The sequence below is a fragment of the Neofelis nebulosa genome, chromosome 10 (assembly GCF_028018385.1).
Source record: "Neofelis nebulosa isolate mNeoNeb1 chromosome 10, mNeoNeb1.pri, whole genome shotgun sequence".
NCBI lineage: Eukaryota > Metazoa > Chordata > Mammalia > Carnivora > Felidae > Neofelis > Neofelis nebulosa.
Window position 1 is genome coordinate 70,098,123 of NC_080791.1, and position 15,149 is coordinate 70,113,271.

A 15,149-nucleotide genomic window follows, 5' to 3' on the forward strand; every position below is an offset into this window, starting at 1 on the left:
CTCATTTGCTGACTCACTTGCTCTATAGCTGCTCAAGCTTTGGTTCATTTCCACAAGGACAAAACCAATGGAGGGGAGAAGGTCAACAAACTGGAGGTCAGGATAGTAGAAGGATCAAATATGTGGATGTTAAAGACACCTAGAATTATGACAGGAAGAGGGTTGGAAGGACAGACATTGGTCATGTGAGAGAGGAACCCAAATATTGAAGAAATTGTGGGAATCACCCAGGGTTCATGGGTGATGGCAGCAATGAGGGATGGTGTGTGATAAAGTCTGATGACATGGGAGTCAGAGCTATGGCTCTTTCAGAGGTAAGAGGAGAATAGTGGGGAAGCAACAGTGAGGAATTGAAAGAACCCCTCCCCCCCCCACCACAAGCCCCAGTGACAGGAGGGATGTGGGAACTGCTGCAACGTAAATGCTGCTCTCAGGGAAGAGCCAGGTTTTGGTTAGAGCCAGACTGTAGAGAAGGCTTGAATGTTTAGGGAATATTGCTTATTATGACCATGAATTTCAGACATTGACTGTTTTAGAAGTTGGAGACGGTTATGAGATGGGGTCAGAATATGCAGAACATTTTGGAGATCTTGGGGATGAAGTGAGGGGTGTGGGCTTCCTGCAGCGACCAATACAAATGGAGACAAAGGACATACAGATGGATGGTTGTGGTGAAGTTGTCAGTGTCGGGGAAGGGAGAGGTGAGGGTCTTGTCAAGGAGGATTCTGAGCTCTAGGGCTTCTTCCAGACTCCTCCTGGAGGTGTGGAGGCCTGTGGAAGATAAGTTGTCCACTGAGCATGTGAGGTTCTGTTAAGACCCCAAGGTTGGGGGTGTGGGGGGTGTGAGAGGGAGTCTTACAAATGGGAAAGTTTCCCATGTTGACGTAAAGGTGGCCCCATAAAGACTGCCATAGCTGCCTCAGAAGTCCTGCCAAGCCTGATACACAGGCACTTAAATATTTGTTGAATGAATGAATGTATTGTCTTTAGTAACTGGAATATTTAACATTCACAGCCTAAAGCATCTACATTAGAATCACTTCTTGGGTAGATACACAATTAAAAGAAAAACAAATAAAAAATTAGAGCCTGCCCTAAGAGCAAATTCCTGCCCCCAGAATGAAGAAAATTCTTACACATTGTAAAATTATAGTTTTTGGGGTGCCTAGCTGGCTCAGTCAGTTGAGTGTCAGACTTCAGCTCAGGTCATGATCTCACGGTTCACAAGTTCAAGCCCTGCGTCAGGCTCTGTGCTGACAGCTCCGAGCCTGGAGCCTGCTTCAGATTCTGTGTCTCCCTCTCTCTCTGCTCCATTGTGCTATGTCTCTCTCAGAAATAAATAAAAACGTGAAAAAAAATTTTTAAGTAAAATAAAATTATAGTTTTCAACATCTAATCATTTAAAGATCCAGACTGCATAGGACAAAGAACAGGTGATTATAGAATAAAGGAAAAGAAAAGAGGTAAACTTTTTGGGTAGTGGGGGGGATGGTGGTCAAAGAAAGAATATGATAAGTCTTGAACATTGGTTTGAATTAAGAGCCAGCACAGGCTAGAGGGGCAAGTGTAACAGGTATTTCCCCTAAGTCATAGCAGCCTGGGGTGAAGTTGGGGTTCCTGGTACCCAAATGCTAAAAATAAAAGAAAATTAGTTATTTCACCTTTCTTCAGTAGCGACCTTGTGGGATCACGCAGCATTTCCTAGGTCTCTCCTTGCAATGGCCATCAGGAGCCATTTCCTGGGACCTGGGTGACTGCACTGGGAAAGCCATCAAGAGTACTTCTTGGCTTCTGGGTTTAGGCTTGCTCCAGGTGTGTTCTCTGTAGCAGCTTCTGGAAGAATTCATATTCTGCTTTCCAGTTATAGACCCCTGAAGGCCACACTCATAAAGTAACAGATTAAAGGGATCTTAAAGAGTTTTTAGTGTAATTCCCTACCTGATTGCAGAGGGCCTTCAGAAAATGGCATTCCACTTCAAAGTGACACAGCATTTACCACCCAGAGGCAGCCCATTCCATTTTGGTCCTTTTCAATAAATAGAATGTTCAGGCTCATTGAACTGAAATCCCCATAGCTTCTTTAACAGTATTCCTGCCAAGATTTTGTAATCAGTTTAATAAGATCAGTGGTCATAGGATTATATGCCATAGGGTGTCTTTCTAGTGACCAGAATTCAGTCTCTGAAATGGAAACAGCTGATTCAACCCCGGTGCAGTCTTACTAATCAATTTCTTTTTCTGTATGCATTACTTATAAATTTTCTTCTAATTTAATTCTCTTATTACGTTATTCTTTGTTTTATGCAATCCAACAAGCATTAAATAAATTACAGAGTGCCTACTGTGTGTCAGGCACAGATGTTACAGCCACATTGGTGAGTCAGATAAAGTTCCACTCTCTAAGACTTTGTTGGCTATAGGAATAGAGTCAAGGAAACAGGCTTTAATTCCAGAGTAAGACAAGTGCTGTGTTATGGGATTTATTAGAATATATTGGAGTTCACACTGGGCCACCTAATCTAATTTGAATTATAATGCCAGAAATCAAATGGCTGTTTTTTTTTAGAGTATATTTTAGACCTGAATGTAAACTTCACTCACCTTGGATAAATCTGTGTTTGCTCCACATTCTATCAAGCATTCATATACAGATTATCCGTAGTGGTGAAGCCTATGGATAGGGCAAACCCAGCTTTAAGCAGTCACAGATAGGATAAGCGGTTGGCAGGGGTGGAGGAGTAGGGAGGTGGGCCTTGGCCCTGGGTGTATTTTTTACGGCTGTCAAATTCCAGACTCACTCGTCTTTCCCTAGTGGGAAAGATTACTTCTCAGAATGACACAAGTTCCTGGGCCTATGATGATAACAGCAGGAGCACTGTTTTTGCCCATTGATTATTCAATGGAACAAGGTCAGAAACATTAAGCACAAATATTTCAAATATATATATATATATATATATATATATATATATATATATATATATACATACACACGCACACACACACATATACAGGGATTCATCAGTTTCCTAATCCTGTGGGTACACGTGCACACAGGCACAGATCCAATGTGACTAAGTAGAGATGGAAACCACCAGGAGGAAGCCATTTTGTTAGGACACTGTTACATATATGAAGACAAAAGTGATTACTAAATATAGTCCCCAGATGTCAAATCACATAAGTTAAGAGCCTCATTTCACTGATAGCATTCCTAGCCTCAGGCTATCTTCATCATTTTTATGTTTTCCTTAACTTAATGAAATCTGCTCTCATTAAAAAACAAGATCTCCACAATTATGCCCTAAATTATGACAGAGGGGAGGGGGTGGGTCTAATCATAGAGATTTCTTGTGGGGAGGAATGAGGGCCAGACTTTAATCCCAATTATTCGCCCTCTTGTCCTGCAAGTTCCTGAAGCACTCCACAAATGTGCATGAACAGTCCCCATGTCATGGGATTGATGTGAGCCAGCCATTCATTCACTTGACAGATATTTACCCAGCACCTACTCTGAGGTTCCAACATCTCAGGACTAGGATACAGCAGTGAAAAAGATGTGCACAGAGCCCTGCTCTTGTGGAATGTATGTGGCTCAGGGGATGATGGTAGACGATGAGTATAATTCCCAAATGCATTATACAGAAGATGATAAGGGCCAGAAAACATGAAAATATGATATGGGCAAGAGGGGCTTGGGAGGGCAGATAGGGCTGCATAGATCCCATGGTTAAATAGAATGGTGCAGGTGAGCCTTGCTGGGAAGAGGAGGTGTAAGCTGAGACCTGAAGGAAGTAACAGAATTACCTAAGTGGGTGGCCAGGAGAAGACCCTCAAAGGAAGAAGAAACAGCTGGTGCAAAGGCCCCAAGGTAGGAATTTTCCTGGCATGTTTTCGGGAGGAAGAGGCCAGGGTATCTGAAACCAAGTAAAAACAAAACAAAAAACTGGGAGGAGTGGTAGTCTGGGGTGTCACAGGATCCCATAACGCCTTGTAGGTTTCTATAAGGATTTAGGGTTTTCCTCTGAGCAAAATGGAGAACTACAGGATTTTGAAAATTTGTTTTGAGCATAGGAGGGTTTCCTGGCTACTGTGTTGAAAATAGATGTCTAGGAAGCAAGGGGAACTGGCTAGGAGGCAGTAATGGAGGTGAGGGATGATGGTAACCCAGGGATAACAGAAAGTGGTGAAAAGTGATGGGATTCCAGATAAATTCTGGAGAAGGGCCAGCATGATTTCTGATGGGTTGGATAGGAATCATGAGCATGTCTGTGGAAGGGAATCAGGATCTCAGATTGGATATGTTTAATTTAAGATGTCTTCTAGGCATCAACGTAGACAAGTCAAGAGGCAGTTGGATGTGACTCTGGGGTTTGAGGAGGGGTTCTTGGATGGAGATATACATTCAGGAGTGTTTACAAAGACTCAGTCCTTCTCCTGTGTTTCTCTCTTACTCTCATAGTGCTGTTACACTCAGAACATTCTGACGATAGAAATGTGTCGGTTTTCTTACAACAAGCAGTTCTCTGCAACCCCAGCTGGGTGTCCTACAATTTAACTCCATTCTGATACTGTGTACCTGGACATTGCATCAGATCCCACAAATTAAGTGTTCAGTCTTAGAAGACCACCCCCCCCCACGCAATTCAGATGCCAGTTCCAACTCTAGCTGTCACCTATGCTTCTGACTGATTAGCTATAAACAGGAGGTTCCCATGACCCCCTCTTTATGTTCCATTAATTTGCTAGAGTGGTTCCCAGAACTCAGGAAAACAGTTTACTTACTGTTTATTATAAAAGGATATGATAAAGGATATGGGTGAACATCCAGATGGAAGAGATGCCTAGGAAAAGGTGTGTGTGGGAAGGGGTGAGAAGCTTCCACCCCTTGTGCAGGCATGACTCTCTCCCTGCTCCTCCACATATTTGCCCATCTGAAAGCTCTCCAAGCCCTACACCTGTAGGATTTGTATGGAGGCTTCATCATGTATGCATGATCCATAATTCCCTCCATTTCCAGTCCCTCTCCCTTCTCTGGAGAGTGATGTGTAGGACTCAAAACTTCAAGCTTTGGATCAAGGTTTGGTCTTTCTGGTGACCCCCACCCACCCTTGCCTCCTTAGAACAAAAGACACTGCTATCACCTGGGCAATCCCAAAGGATTTAGGAACTCTGTGTCAGGAACTGGGGTCAAAGACCACGTTTTAGAACAAAAGATGTTTTTAGCACTCTTGTCACTTAGGAAATGACAAGAGTTTTAGGAGTTTCATGCCAGGCACTGGGGGGCAGAGACCAATATATATATATTATATATATATTATATATATAATTTATATTTTATATTATTATAATATATTATAATATATTATATTATAATATATATATTTTTATTTTATTTTATTTTATTTTATTTATGTATTATTTATTTATTATTTATAAATATTATATTTATTTATTATTTATTTTATTATATTTTATTATATATATATTATATATATAATTATAATAAATACATAATTATATATAATAAATACCTATTTTAATATAAATATATATGTTTAAATAAATAAATATATTAAATAAATATATTACAGATATATAAATATATTATATATATATATATATATTTTTTTTTTTTCCTGTTACCTTACAGGGGGTCATCAGAGAACCCACTACAATATGCATCAGGTTAATTTACTGATACAGTCATTTGTCTTTGGCTGTCATTATATTTTCCCCTCCACATCACTACTCCTGTGACAAAAGAGGGAGCAGGCTTTTGGTTTCTTTGGTCTCTGGGGAAGTTGGTTTAGCAATAGAAATGTCAATTGAGTGAAGGCAACCCATTTTTATTGCTTTTGTTGTCAAAAGCTTAGAGTTTCTGGTTGGGGCTCCCCAGGAAGGTGTGTGTAGCAGGCAGGAGGTTTAGGTAAAGTTCATTCCCCTTGTCACAGTTCAGGTAACCCAGGGCTTTCGCAGTCAGCCTATGTCATTTCCCTAATTTGGGGGTTGGTTCAGGGGTGGCCCAATTTGTCAGAAGCTTAAGACAATTGCTAGGGATTCTAAGATACCATACAGACTCTCTTTTGGACAGTGAGGTGTATGTTCATCAGACCTGGAACTAATACAGCTATTTTATCCTCATGAGGGAAGTAAGCTTAAGAATTAAGGTGCCATGTGGAAAAGGGCATAGTGGGAAAGTAGAAGAAATAGGCACAATGATTATCTATTGCTATGTAACAAATTATCCTAAAATGAAATAGTTAAAGAAAACAAGATTATTATTTCATGCAGTCTCTTTGGACAAGGGGTTTGGGAGCGGCTTGGGTAGGTGGTTCTGGTTCTCAGGGTCTTTCAGGAGGTTGCAGTCAAGATGTCAGGTGGAGCTGTGCTCATCTGAAGGCTTGTCTGGAGCTGGAGGAGCTGATTCTAGAATGGCCCTTTTGCATAGGTGGCAGGTTTGTGATTGCTGTAAGTAGGACCCCCCCTGGGGTGCCTGGGTGGCTCAGTCGGTTGAGTGTCCGACTTCAGCTCAGGTCATGATCTCATAGCTTGTGAGTTCGAGCCCCATGTCAGGCTCTGGGCTGACAGCTCAGAGCCTGGAGCCTGCTTAGGATTCTGTGTGTGTCTCTCTCTCTGCCCCTAACCTACTCACATTCTGTCTCTGTCTCTCTCAAAAATAAATAAACATTAAAAAAAATTTTTTTTAAAGTAGGACCCTCCCTGTAGGGCTGTCTGAAGTATCTTCACAACATGGTAGATAACTTCCCCCAGAGTAAGGAAACTTTTTCATAGAATTTTTTTTTCTTAAGTAGGCTTCGTGCCCAGTGCAGAGCCTAACATAGGGCTTGAATTCACGACCCTGAGATCAGACCTGAACTGAGGTCAAGAGTCAGATGCTTAACTGACTGAGACACTCACGTGCCCCTAGAGTAAGGAAACTTTAATGCCTTTTATGTTATTGTCTCAAAAGTCACACATTGTAACTTCTGCCATGTTCTACTCACTAGAGGCAAGCCACTAAGTCCAGCCCATACTCAGTGTGTGGGGAATTAAGCTTCACTTTTTGAAAAGAGAAGCATCAAAGAATTTGTAGGCGTATTTTAAGACCACCACACATAGTGCTAGAGATCTTAGAACCACACCTGAAGACTTTCCTACCAGTAAGTAAGCCAAAATCTCCTTTATTTAAAAAAAAATTTAATGTTTATTTTTGAGAGAGAGAGAGAGAGAGAGAGAGAGTGGGGAGCAGCAGAGAGAGAGAGGGAGACATAGAATCTGAAGCAGGCTCCAGACTCTGAGCTGTCAGCACAGACCCTGATGCAGGGCTCGAACTTGTGAACCGTGAATTCATGGCGTGAGCTGAAGTCAGATGCTTAACCAACTGAGCCACCCAGGCATCCCTTCCCTTTATTTTTAAAGCCAAGTTGAGTTTTTTAATTACTTGTAGCTGAAACTATCCTTTTTTTTTTTTTTTTAAAGACATGGGGTTTTTAATGTGTATTTATTTCTTGAGAGAGAGGGAGAGAGAGAATCCCAAGCAGTGGGAGCTCAGTACTAAGCCTGACAAGGGGCTTGATCTCACAACCGTGAGATCATGACCTGAGCTGCAATCAAGTCAGACATTTAACTGACTGAGATACCCAGGTACCCCAGAGCTGAAACTATCATAATTAATGCAGAGGGTGTAAATTGAAGTAGCTGGTCTGGGAGAGGATAGCAGTTCCTAAAGCTGAGGGAGAGCTAGTTTCTTGGGAACTGAGAGGGTCTCCAAAAGGTAAGGGAAATGGCAGCCCTAGGGAGACTGGATCTTCCACAATGGGGCTCCCAGTCTACACAAAAAACCATCAGCCCTGCACAAACATCCTGGCACTGCATTACCCATGTCTTTCATTATCTCTATTCTGAGGCTTTGACATCTGAGGCCCTGCTCTCTCTGGAGAGACTGCCCCTCCCATGGTTAGCCAATTTCTAGAGATAGTAAGCAACTCACCCTGGAGGGTGTTTTTCAAATGCAAACCAACCAACCCAGAGTCCAAATCCCAACTAACTCCTTTATCTGACTCTCACCCTCTGAACCACTATCCACCTGCACTAGTCACCCTAGGGCCATCTCCCAGACAACCAGGGACAGTCCCTATGCTCTAGACCCCACCAAAATAATCCAAACTAGCCAATCCTAAACCTGCTTACTATGCCTCATCTGCTCCTTTCTGAGGAAAATACGGTAAAGACTTGCACACAGTATGGCCCTTCTCCTTAGCCTCCCAACCAACCCTGGTGCTTCCCTGTGTGGCCCCTACATGGCATGGCATGACCTCCTCTATTGGGATCTGTGAGTTACAAACTATCTCTTCAATGGTAATCATCTCTTGATCTCTTGGCCTTACTAAACCTCAAATTTTCTACTAATACATTATATTTTAAATCAAGTACATAATACATAAAACTTCCTACCTTCAAAGGATCATGTGGAAATAACCAGGGGGTATATCAGCTACGACCAATATTGTATACCTTCCTGAATGTTTTGGACTATTTAAGACTCTAGGGGAATATGAGGAACAGGGGCTGGCCAGTCAGAGGCTGGGTAGAGTCAGATTTAATATAATTTTAAGAAAATAGATAACATAATGCTTTTTAACCTGAGCATGGTGATTACAAAATTAATACTTGCTATATATAAGTTTTGCTTTTTGAAGAATCTGTGATAAGCCTAATAAGCAGTTATTACCATTTCTATGTTGATTTTAATTTTCAAAGTAATTTATAAAGATTTATTTTTAAAAATCTCTAGCCCCTGCCGTCTCCACCTTTTGACCTTACTACACATTTAAGCACTGGGATGTGTGAAAGCATTTGGTGACAATTTTTGTTACACAGATGGTGAACGCCTCACCTCGTCTACGAAATTTGCCAAAGTATGTTAAATCTTATTACTTGAAAACAAATGTACAATTATTTTTATAAATTTAATCATGAATTTACTTCATGGTCATTTCAATTTGGCCTTTCTGGCAACCTATGGAATTTCTCTAAAATTCAAATCTCAAGCATCTCTAGTAGGTACAAGGTTTTCATTTTTTAAATTTGTATCTATTTATTTCTTCCTGGAAAGAAAGGTGATCCCCCTTTTAAGAAGCTTTAACCAATAGCCTTTGCCTAAGACTGACATTCCAGTAATGTTTTCTCCTTTGTAGTCATTCTAATGCCCCTCTCCCCCCCCCCTTTTTTTTTTTTGCATTATCTATCTCAGTCCTTTCTCTATCTGAGTCCTTATCTCAAATCTGTCTGATCATTGTCTTCAATAAGTGACTATATGTCCTTCATCACCAATGAGATGGAAGCTATAAATGGAAAACCCAGTTTTTTACTTTCTATGTGTGGGGAAAAACCCAGTTCTTATGTGTGTGCTTCCTCTGCTTTCACAGAAAATACTTTTGACACTTTTGGTCACCAAAGGTGTGGAGGTTTATACCCATACCAAGCAATTCTCCAGACACCAGTGGGGTATTCTATGATTTAACTCAATTCTAGCACTATTTGCCTGGAGATAGTATCAGATACCACAGGTTAGGGACTCAGCCCCACAAGACAATTTCTACCCCACTTCAGATGCCCATCACAATTAGTAGATTTCCAGGTTATTGAAAACTTCTGTCTGACTTGGCTACAAATCGGAGGATCACAGACCCCCTTCAATTAATTTGCTAGAGTGGCTCACAAAACTCAGAGAAACATTTTCTTACATTTATCAGTTTATAAAAGGATATGATAAAGTCTACAGATGAACAGCCAGATGAAGAGATACAGGGCAAGGTCTGGGAGGGTCCTGAGCACAGGAGCGTCTGTCGCCATGGAGTTGGGGTGTGTCACCCTCCTGGTACGGATGTGTTTGCCAGCCTGGAAGTTCCCTGAACCTCATTCTATTGGAATTTTATGGAGGCTTCTTCACATAGGCATGATCAATTATTAACTCCATCTTAGTCCCTCTCCCTTCTCTAGAGAACGGAGTGGGGTGGGGTTGGGGGGGCTGAAAATTCCAAACTTCTAATCATGGCTTGATTTTTCTGGTGACCAGGAGCCATCCAGGAGCCCACCCTGAGCTGCCTCAATAGAACAAAAGATGCTCCAGTGCTCTTATCACTTAGGAAGTCACAAGGATTTCAGGAGCTCTGTGTCAGGAACTGGGGGCAGAGACCAATATATATTTTCTATTACCTCATAGATGTGAGTGATATCAAGGAGTGCCCTCATTCACCCTCAGGTTCTAAATTCTCTGTATTTCTGTGTTAAATTCTCTCATTTTCCTTCAAGTGTCAGAGGAAGGGGTTTTGGGGAAGGACTCCTCTCTTAAGCTAAATCATTCTTTTTGGCTCCTTGAGGGAAAATTGTTCCTATATTTATCACCTCTCATGCATCCATCCATCTTAGCCAGTCATCCACCCAATAACTAATTACTGAGCACCTGCTATCTGAGAAATCAGAGGTGCTTAAGATACTGTCCTTGTCTTTAAGGTCTCAAAATGAAGACTGATGAATTAGAAATCCAACAATTACAAAAGTGTGTACAAAAATACCATGATAGCACAGAGGGGATGATGACTTACTGTGACATAGGGTGGCATTTCATTTTTTTATTACTGTGTAACAAGCCACTTTTGTGGCTTAAACTTTTGTGGCTTAAAACAAGAATTTATGATTTCTTATAATTCTATAATCTGTGCTTGGCTTAGCTGGGAGACTGTCCTGTTCTATGCGTTGTCTGCTAGAGCAGAAAGTCCATGATGGCTCCTTTACTTGCATGTCTATTTATTCATCTGAGAGGACTGGAATAGCTGCCTGCTGGCCAGATATCTCTCACCCTCCAAGTGGCATCTCCACTTGGCTTGTCTGGACTTCCTCATGGCATCACTGTCTCAGGGCGGTTGGCCTTCTTTTGACAGATAGCTTCTAAGAGGGGGAACATAGAACTGTTAGTTTTATTTAGGCCTGGGCTTGGAAGTCCTAGAACGTCACTTTCACTATATTGTATTGTCAAAACAGGTCACAAGTCCAGACCAGATTTAAGGGGAGGAGACAGAGATTTTACTTCTTCTTCTTTTTTTAATGTTTATTTATTTTTGAGAGAGAGAGAGAGAGAGAGAGAGAGAGAGAGAGAGAGAGAGAGAGAGAGAACGTGAACAGAGGAGGGCAGAGAGAGAGAGAGGGAGACACAAAATCTGAAGCAGGCTCCAGGCTCTGAGCTGTCAGCACAGAGCCTGATGTGGGGCTTGAACTCGCGAACTATGAAATCATGACCTGAGCCACGGCTGGACACTTAACCAACTGAGCCACCCAGGCGCCCTAAGAGATTTTACCTCTTGATAAGTGGAAAGCCCTGCATTTGCGCGGTGGGAAGGTATTTGTGGTAGTCATCTTCCAAAAAACTACAGAGAAAAGGTCCGGGAAAGTGATTAACCTGGCCAAGGAAAAATTGCCCAAGCATAAACTCCTTATTCTTTTTGGCTTCTATGAATGAGGACTTCTTGTCCCCATCCCACTTTTCTCACTTTTATCAACTCCTCTTCCCATTGCTCAGAGAACCTAGGATGGTTCACTTCTGGCATAAAAATAATACATGCAGACTAGCTATTTTAGATGTGGTAAAGAGTCCATTGTCCATAATAGGACCTTATTTTGATTGTCCTGACCCTCAATTTGTCTGTCTACATTCCTGGCATTTTTAAAAAATACTTTGCAACATACCCCAGTCAATACCAAATGTATCCATAGCCTGAAGAAGAAGCATGTCTCTCAGACAGCAACATAGAAACATGGACTCTGGAAACTTGACTCTCTCTTTTCCTATGGGACTGGAGGTTCATTTCTGGAGCCTCAAAAACTCTGGAAATCATGTTGTTTCTATGAAATGTGCATTCTGGGGAATTATTTATTTACTGTTCTCTCTCCAGATTTAGTGAAATGTCCTTGGAATTTCCATCTTTCTCAGCTGTGCTAAATGGGGCTAAGGGTAGAGATTTAAGCCCATACTTCGGTCAGAACCATACAGCAGAAGCTGTAGTCCCCCTCTCCACCTGACTTTCAGGGTATGCATGGTGGTAGTGGCAGGAAAAGCAGGGGGAGTGCCCTAAGTGGGAGATAAGAGAGTTTGGTGAGGGCTCCTTGGCCAGACACATCCAGCCACCACTCTTTGCCAGAGTCTCCTCCTATTCTTCCCCAACTGGGAAGTTCTGCATCTTAGTTTCATTTCTTTACAGGAGACTGTTGCTAAAGTCCAAGTGGGTTTGAACTAAGGCAGTGCATTGGTGAGGAATGGTCAGTCATCTTTGTCCATGCCTACGCTCCGCTTTGCACGCAGACACTTGGACCTCCTTGTCCTGGGCAAAGGCAGCTCAGAGTTTCTGCTTTGTTTGCACAGTTGCTTGTTTGCCCATTATTCTGGATCCCTGCACATCTTCAGAGCACTGACAATCTTCCTGGGAGTAACCCTCAGCCTGGGAGCTGCCTTCTACTATCACCATTTGAAACAGTCCCTCCTAAGTTGGACTGGGGTGCACCTGGGAACACATTGCAACTTCAAAATCCAGATGCCACTGTATCCAATCTAAAGACAAATGAGATGACACGGTTTGTTGCCCTTAATGAAACAGAGGTTAACTTGGAAATGAACAGCATGAACTATGAGCCCCAAAGGATTCCTCCCTGCCAGGGGTCCAAGTTGGGCCAGACATCACTGACAGGACCAAGCTGACTTTCCACATCTAGAGGTTCCAAATGTTATTTTAGCTCTCAATGTGTTTTGAGAGCTAAAAATTTCTGAGAAATGTTTATGTCGAGGCTGGGAGAAAAATGAAAAGAAAAAAAAAAGAATCATGATAACTTTAAGAGGTGGAAATTACTACCATACATATTTTACAAAGGCACTGGAAGATGAAGACACTGGTCTGTGTCAGAGATTTGAATCTAGGACTCTTTGGCCCTAGATGGCCTCCTCTCCCTGATTAGGAGCCTACCAGCCACAGGTAAGCTAGCAGGAACTCTAAGTAGGGCCTGCCTGCTGCTCTGCCCAGGGTGCTTCCTTGGGCCTGCCCAGCTCCCTGTTCTCTCCTTTTTCTTTTCCTGACACAAACCCCAGTGACTTGGTCTGCTTTTCTTTCTTCTGGAGTTTCCATCATTCTCTCCTCCCTGGTTTTCTGCCCCCAATCTCAGAGGCACAATGGCCTGTGTTTTATCCAATTCCCTACTTCCTCCCTGCTCTCCAAGGCAAGCACTTACTCCTTTTGTGTTTTAAGGGTTTCACTGCAGGTCTCTTTAGGGACACAGAGAGGGGGTGACAGAACTAAGAACTCTGCATACTCTTTACACTCCTGGTCTTGGGTATAGAGTACATGACCCTCTTGTGAGATAGGTAACGACAGCCTTGGTGACCATCAAACATCAAATTTATGTCAGAAAGTGGACACCACCACTTCCCTTTGTTCCCCAGCTTAGGGATGAAAATGGGGATGCTTCTGTCCCATAAGAAGCTTTTCTCCAGCCAAAAGACTCCCTCCTGCCTGAGTAGCTATTGGAGATTTCCTAGGCAGTTTGCCTGTCTGGAGTCTTCCAGACTAGGAATCACTCAATTTCCTGGATCTGCCATTCCCAACTTTTCCTCTGGGGGCACTGTTTCTTTGTGCCTTGGCCCCAATCCTTTGAGGCCAACAGAGAACCCTAAGTGAATGGGCAGCTAGCTGCCCCTAGTAGATTAAGACACTGGTATCAGAAGGCATCGCAGGACACTGAAGATTGAAAAAGTTGGTCCCATCAGCCAGGTCACCAGGAGACTACATATTTTCTCAAAATTTAAAGCATTCAATTTCTTACTGCCTAAGAAAAATCTCATAAGGGAGTCTGAGTCATGAACAAAGACAGGACTGCTGTGGATTTATTTTCCTTTCTTTTTTTTTCAATGGGGATATGATACAATTAGGTTGGAATAGACTGGGTGATTGTCTCACCAGGTGATTCTTAGGGGAGAGCAGAGACGGTGTGGCTTGAAAATAGTCTAGTATCAGCCACAGCTGTGGTGTGGGAGGGACAGTCAGCATTCTCAGCGGGCAATGAAAGTCAGTTATTCATTACCACCAACACTTGACAGTGAAGTGAACACACGACATTATATTTATGCTACATAAAATAACGTGATACAATTTTTTATGACCCAATTTAATGCAGTAGAGGGTATCGGTTTAATAAAGACAAGGACAATAGAATTAAAATTATCTATAGATCTACATAACAAAGGCTAGTAAAAAGCAAGAACTGCACTGATTTGACAGAAAATAGATAGCACTGTCATAAAATTTGTAAAAGGGAGAGAAAGTGCCTCACTCTGAATTTGTGTGAGTTAAGTTGTCAGGTGCTGATCTGCAAGAGGAAAAAAGCAAAACCACACGGCCGTCTTTTCTGAATTCCCAGGCCAACCACAGCTCCCTTCATTTATGCCTTCCTCTGACAGCAAAACGGACTGTGAAAAACTTTAATGCTTTAACAACTAGGCGACAAACCAGCAAACTTTCCGAGGGTTGTGTAAGATTTTTCAAAGTGAATTTCATTTCACTTTGGTACCTTACTTACCTTCTTGATATCCGTGGCAACTGGCTGGAAATGGTTAATATAAATATAGAAATATCAGCACTAGTGGCTCCCTGGACCCATGGAGGGCCATGGGCTCAGGGATGAGGGTGATTTCTAAGGGGAAAAAAAGTGTGTGTGTGGCGTGTGGGGTGGATTTCAATTTTATGCAACTCACTAAGTGTTGATGGAGCTTCCTCTGAGATTCCATGTCAGGACTGGGTTTGGTGGAGAGGCGGAAAAGTCTATGACCTGGTCCCTGCCTTCAAAGAGCTCACAGTCTGTAGGAGATGTAAGTTACACTGACATGTTGGTTTTCTTTTAAGAGTTCGAGTTGAGAGTAAATCCTAACGCTCTTTGTTCATTCTGCCTAAAGATATTTCTTCACCATGATCCTAGTACTAAGTTTATGGCGGTATTGGCTCCTTCAGGCTCTTTTTTGTTTGTCCGTCAGTCAACTATGTTGAACTCCCCCCCTTTCCTTTCCAGGGAAGGATCAAACCAATCACTGGCTTCCTTTACTCCACAGG